The 6051-nt window shown below is 37.4% G+C and overlaps 1 pseudogene; it reads left to right on the top strand.

Moving 5' to 3' along the window:
* Window positions 1-2523: 2523 nt before the first annotated feature.
* On the top strand, window positions 2524-5832 carry LOC146762259 (uncharacterized; annotated as a pseudogene).
* Window positions 5833-6051: the final 219 nt, after the last annotated feature.

Here is a 6051-nt window from a genome sequence, read left to right as displayed (position 1 = left end):
AGTTCTAAAAGAATATGATTCTAATTGGGAAATGTGTCTGTAGATTTTGTCTTGTGGTCAGGAAGAGAAATATAGCTTGAATTTAAAGTTCCTGATTCTCCTTGGAGTTATTTATACCTGTATATGGTGGGAATAAATCACTGCTATCAAATCCAGTGAGCTGCAGACTGTTGATCAGGCGCACTCTTGGTATGATAAAAGCATCTGTGTCCTAAATTGTCTGGCTGATCCTCATGGCATTTAAAACCTTCTGCAGATATGTTAGTAATGCTTACTGAGCCTTGTCTTCATATCTCAGAAGCTTTACTTGTGGAAATGGTGTAGACTCTGATTATGTAAATTCAAACTAAACCTTCAAATAAAATTGACCCTGGCCCAAGTCACTAGGAATGTAGTAATGCAGTTCTATGAGAAAATAATTATTCACTGAATCTAGAATTAATCCTCTCAGAATTGTTCACTCAGTCTTTTCAGAATTTTTATCAAGTTGAAAGAATTCACCAATTTCAACTCAGATCTGTATTTATGTAAACTTAATAAAAATCGGCATCTTTTTGATAAATGTTGCATTTATTGTATTTACATGGAATCTCTTGAAAATTTTCTACCTGTTGTCTGAAGAGGAAAGAACACGGCTAGAAAAAAATGAGGATATCTGAGAAAGAAAAGAAAAAAGAAAAAAAAAAAAAAAAAAAAAGGCAGTAAGTTGTTTTGGTTTCAATGTGGTGTCATTTTTTTTTTCCCCAACACATTTTTTTTTTCTTTTCAAGATATCTTTTGATGCTAAAATGTAGTTCAAAATCTAAGTACAAAACACGTCTTTAAATAAGTTAGACTTTTTTCCCTTTCAACACAAAATTTTTGTATCTTTTGAAAGCAATTTTTTTGCCTCTTTTTGAGCATTTGAGCATCAATCTCTTTCCAAGTTTACAAATAGTTCTAGAGCAGCTATTCTCAGATTGTTTGATTGATACAGATCATTTCTATTAGTTGGATACTAATTTGATTCATGTTCTGTTATTCATTTACTAAGGACATTAAGTTGATGGGAAACATGAGCATATGTTGCACTTTGTTGCCTCATGCTTAAAAGAATTACAGAGCATTCAATCTTAAATATTTTTTTATTATAATATCTGTAAAACTATCAATTATTTACACAAGTTGAAGCCTAACAGCTGATATAAAAATACTTAGCTGCTACATTCTCAAAGTTGAACTCAGAATTTTTGGGTCAAATTTTATTTAGCATCACCTGATAGAAATCTGTTGGATTCAGCACAGCAATATGTATTTATACTGGATAAAAAGACATTATTCATATGAGTACTCCATTCAGTCTGGTTAGCCCAAAAGTTCAAAGGTAGGCATGTATGTGTATGTATATGCTTATGCATGCATGTATGAAAGTGTGTACCTTGCAGCATGAGGAATTATGAAGCCCAAGGTTATTATTTCCATTTGAAGACCTAGCTGTCAGCTGCTTTGTGAGATGATAGGGAAAATTCTCCTTATTTTTCACCATCATTGAGAAATGTTTGAAATATTAAGCTTAGAAACAGAAGTCAAAGAAACAATACAATATTACTAGAATTCCTATAAGCCATTGCTTTGAACTCTTGGGGTCTGACTATATTGATTTAAAGTAACAAGCTGTTCAGTGTCATGTCACATACCATCTGCACTTTGTGTAAGATGATAGAGAATGTGGACATGTGTGTGCATATCCACTGTAGTTTATAAATCAGATTAAACTCAGAAAAGTAAACAGTAGTTTCTAATGCTTGGATTAAATTTGAAAAATTAACTATATATCCAGCAGTGAACACATTCCTGGTGAAAATATCAGTGAGTTATTAAACTATAAATTTAATCTTAAAATCCTACATTTCTCATAATGAATAACAGCTTATTGTGGGCTTTTTGTACTGTTCTTAGTCTTCTGAACAGTAAAATGAACATTTGGAAGTGCTGGGTCTTGTTGACAGTGTAAAAGAAAGGTGTCAAATATAAATCATGGTACAGTGAAACCAAGAAGAGGAAACAAAGATTTTTTTCCTAGAAAAACATAATAAAGTAATCTTAAGCAACACCAGCTCACAGCTTGTAATTATAATTTAGCAGCTATTCCCAAATAAGGTAAAAGCTATGATTAAAAAATTGTTAATTAAACTATTTAGGCCTCATAGGCAGCCTATACAGTCAGGGGAGCTGTACTAGATAGCCTTTAACGATTCCTTCTCAAATCATAGAATCTCAAATGATTCTATGGTTCTGTGTAAGAAGAGAGAAATAAATTCTATAAGCTATTCTCTTTTTCTATAATAGCTTTTCAAGGTAAACTCCTATGTATACCCTGGAGGTATGGAGACACTCGGATCTGGTCCAAGACACAACCCATGACAGACTGCAAAGTGGTATCCTGGGCTCCATCAGCAGAGGGGTGGCCAGCAGGGATATGGAGATGATTATCCCACTCTACTCTGCTCTTGTGAGGCCCCATCTGGAGTACTGTGTCCAGGTATGGAGTACAAGAATGACAGAGAGCTGTTGAAAAGGGTCCAGAGGAGGGCCAAAAAGATTATCAGCGGGCTGGAGCATCCTGTGAAGACAGGCTGAGGGTGCTGGGTTCAGCCTGGAGAAAAGGTTGAGGGGTGACCTCATTGCAGCCTTTCAGTACCTGAAGGGTACCTATAATCAGGAGGGGAGTAAACTCTTTGAAAGGGCCAATAATAGCAGGACAAGGAGAAATGGTTTAAGTTGAAAGAGGGAAGATTTAGGTTGGATATCAGGGGGAAGTTCTTTACTTGGAGAGTGGTGAGGTCCTGGAACAGGCTGCCAAGGGAGGCTGTGGATGCCCCATCCCTGAAGGTGTTCAAGGCCAGGTTGGATGGGGCCGCAATGTGGAGTCATGCATTCACATCACATCCTGCCATGAGCAGGAATTCTTATCTACTTTCTTTCAGATATGTCCTACCTGTTATTTTGGATATCTGATTTTGAGAGATCTGGTATTATAGAGCTCTAATCTGAGTTCAGAATCTCCCTCTTGCTGAAGCTACTCCACTTCTGAAGAAATATTGAAGTGTTTATTAGAGACTGAAGTGTGCCTCTTGAGAAAACATCCTAGTCACTAACTTAGACTTCATATCAGACAAGTTTTGACAAGAGTTACATCTTTGTTTTATAGCTTGCAGATTTAGGCAGTGAGGGCATGTTTTATAGTTTCAGATTCTTTAAGTCAGATTTGAGTTTGAGCTATCTAATCTAATGACAGAAAGCACTGTGTATTCTTTAATGTGGAGTGAAAGTAGTTTATTTTTATGTTGCACAGAAGGATTTACTGTTTAAGATTCCTTGCTATGAATGGAAGTAGTCATCCTTATGTTCTCTGCAGGGATTTCTTTTTGGCTATGAGCACCTCCGCATTCAAAGTCCTGGTGATTTTTTTTTCTTTTTGTAAATTCCATTTTCAGATGCTTTTTTAAATAAAAATTCTTTTTCTTTTTATTATGCAGAAACTTGATATGGCTATTGCAGAGACCATGTCCTCCATAGGGAGAATCTATGAAAATATATATATATCATCTCTAGTACCTAAGCACTATTGATATGTGCTATATTCCCCTAGCTTGTGACTACTGAATATATCCTCTAGGAAGTAAAAGTAGAACTTTTAACTCAAGTGGCCTTGTCGTAATCTGTATGGGCTCCTTCCATTTGTGATTTGATCTGGGTCCTTTTAGGATTTCTTTTTTCAAAGTATAGCTAACAGAAAAGTGAAATTGTAAACACTTCACTCTGCACAGACACATACTTTCTATTACTTTAGGTTGATTCATTTTGCCTGAATTGAGTCTATTAGTCTACACTTTCACTTGGACAACAAGAATCTGAATCCAGTGTGCCTACTCACTAAGAGAGTATTTGTCATAACTGAAATACTACAAGACCGACACTTTATTTTCTGTGGAAACAGCTGCATTTTGCATCGTATACTTAAATATTAAATATTATATAAGAAGAGAAAACATATATAATCATATATACTTTTTTTTTTTTTTTTTTTTTTTTTTTTTTTTTAAAAGCAGCTACCAAGCTCACTGAAAGGAAAAGAAGGAAAAAAAGGAAAAATATCTGGGCTCTATTTCTTTTTTAGTGGACAATTCCCTGTGTTGTATTAACCAATCTGTAAGTCCAGATTCAGACTTTCAATTTCTCTTGTAAGTGTCCTCAAGCATTAAGCAAGCATTAAGAGCAAAGGAGATGCAATATCTTCACCCATATTTTGAGCCGCATCTCATATTTCAAATATACTTGACAAACACTAAGTTAGCTAAACACTACTGAGAAGCGGGTCTTGGTCTGCTAATGTATACATAGAAGAAATGAGGGAAGAGATGAAACAGGCATAATAATGATTTTTGCTAAAAGAAGGAAGTGGGGCCTACTGTACTTCAAGATTTAGAAGCAGCTAATAACATTGTCTTTGAAGACTTCAGTTTGGGCTTCTTAATCAAAAGATAAAAGTTATTTGTGAATCTAGACAAGAAATTTACTTCTGTTTAAATATATATATATAAGTATTTCAGCTATTTAACAATAAGGTCAGAAAGCTCAAAAACTGTTTGTCTGTTGTTGGAAACATCATTTTCAGCAGTTATTTTTTTTTCTTAGGGCATTTCTGGCAACACCAGAAATTAGAGTCAGATTTTATGAATTTGAGTCTAGTATATTAACCACAATAGTAGTTGCTTACTCAGAGCTGAAAGTTTACAACTGAACATATAAATCATCAGTAATTCACTGGAGAAATGCCACTGTAAACCAAAGATTAGTATGAAATGGAAGAGATTCAGGCAGTAAAAAGTTGTAGAATGATAGAATTTTTAGAGTGGGAAGGTCATCTAGTTCAACTCCCTTGCAATGAACAGGGACATGCACAACTAGATCAGGTTGCTCAGGGCCTGACCCAGCCTTGACAATAGAGCCTTGACGGGCAGGGCATTAACCACATCTCTGGGCAACCTGTTCCAGTGTCTCAGCATCCTCACTGTAAAAGACTTTTTACATATATCTATCATAGATCTACCCTCTTGTAGTTTGAAACCATTGCCCCATGTTCTATTACCACAGGATCATTTTTGTGGCCCTCTTCTGGATGCCCTCCAGCAACTCCATGTCTCTCCTGTACTGAGGACTCCACATCTGGACACAGTACTCCAGGTGAGTCCTCCCCAGCACAGAGTAGAGATGCAGGATCACCTCCCCCAACCTGCTGACCATGTTGCAGCCTAGGCTGGCTTTCTGGGTTGCAGGGGCACATTACTGGCTCATGTCCAGCTTCCAATCCACCAGTACCTCCAAGTCCTTTCCTGCAGGGCTGCACTCAATCTTTTCATTGCTCAGATTGCATTGGTAGTGAGGCCTGCCTGAACCCAGGTGCAAGATTTTGCATTTGGATTTCTGTTGAACCTCATGAGGTTCACCTGGGCCTACTGCTCAAGCCTATCTAGGTCCCTCTGGCTGATTTCCCATCCCTCTGGTCTGTCAACTGTACCCCACAGCTTGGTGTCACCAGCAAACTGAGGTTGCGCTCGATCCCCCCATCAGTATCACTGATGAAGGCATTAAAGGATACTGATCTCAGCACTGACCCCTGGGGTACACCACTCATCACTGATCTCCATCCATCTATTGAGCCACTGAACACAACTCTGTGGACTCAATCCTGCAGCCAGTTCTTTGTCCATTGAACAGCCCACCCATCAAATCCATAACTTACCAATTTGGAGAGAAGGACATTGTGGGGTATCATGTCAAAGGCCTTAATGAAAGCCAAATAGATGACATCAGTGGCTCTTGCCTTACCATTGATTCAATTACACCATCATAAAAGGCTAGTAGGTTGGTCAGACAGGATTTGCCCTTGGTGAAGCCATGCTGGTTTGCCCATGTCATCTCCCTGTCTTCCACATTCCTTATCATAGCTTCCAGGAAGATCTACTCCATGATCTTTCTTGGCACAGAGGTGAGACTGACAGGTCAATA

Source organism: Coturnix japonica, chromosome 1, assembly GCF_054131305.1.
Source record: "Coturnix japonica strain WE chromosome 1, WE-NBRP24, whole genome shotgun sequence".
Lineage (NCBI taxonomy): Eukaryota > Metazoa > Chordata > Aves > Galliformes > Phasianidae > Coturnix > Coturnix japonica.
Note: the sequence above shows the minus strand (reverse complement) of the source record. Positions and strands in the feature narration are given on the sequence as shown.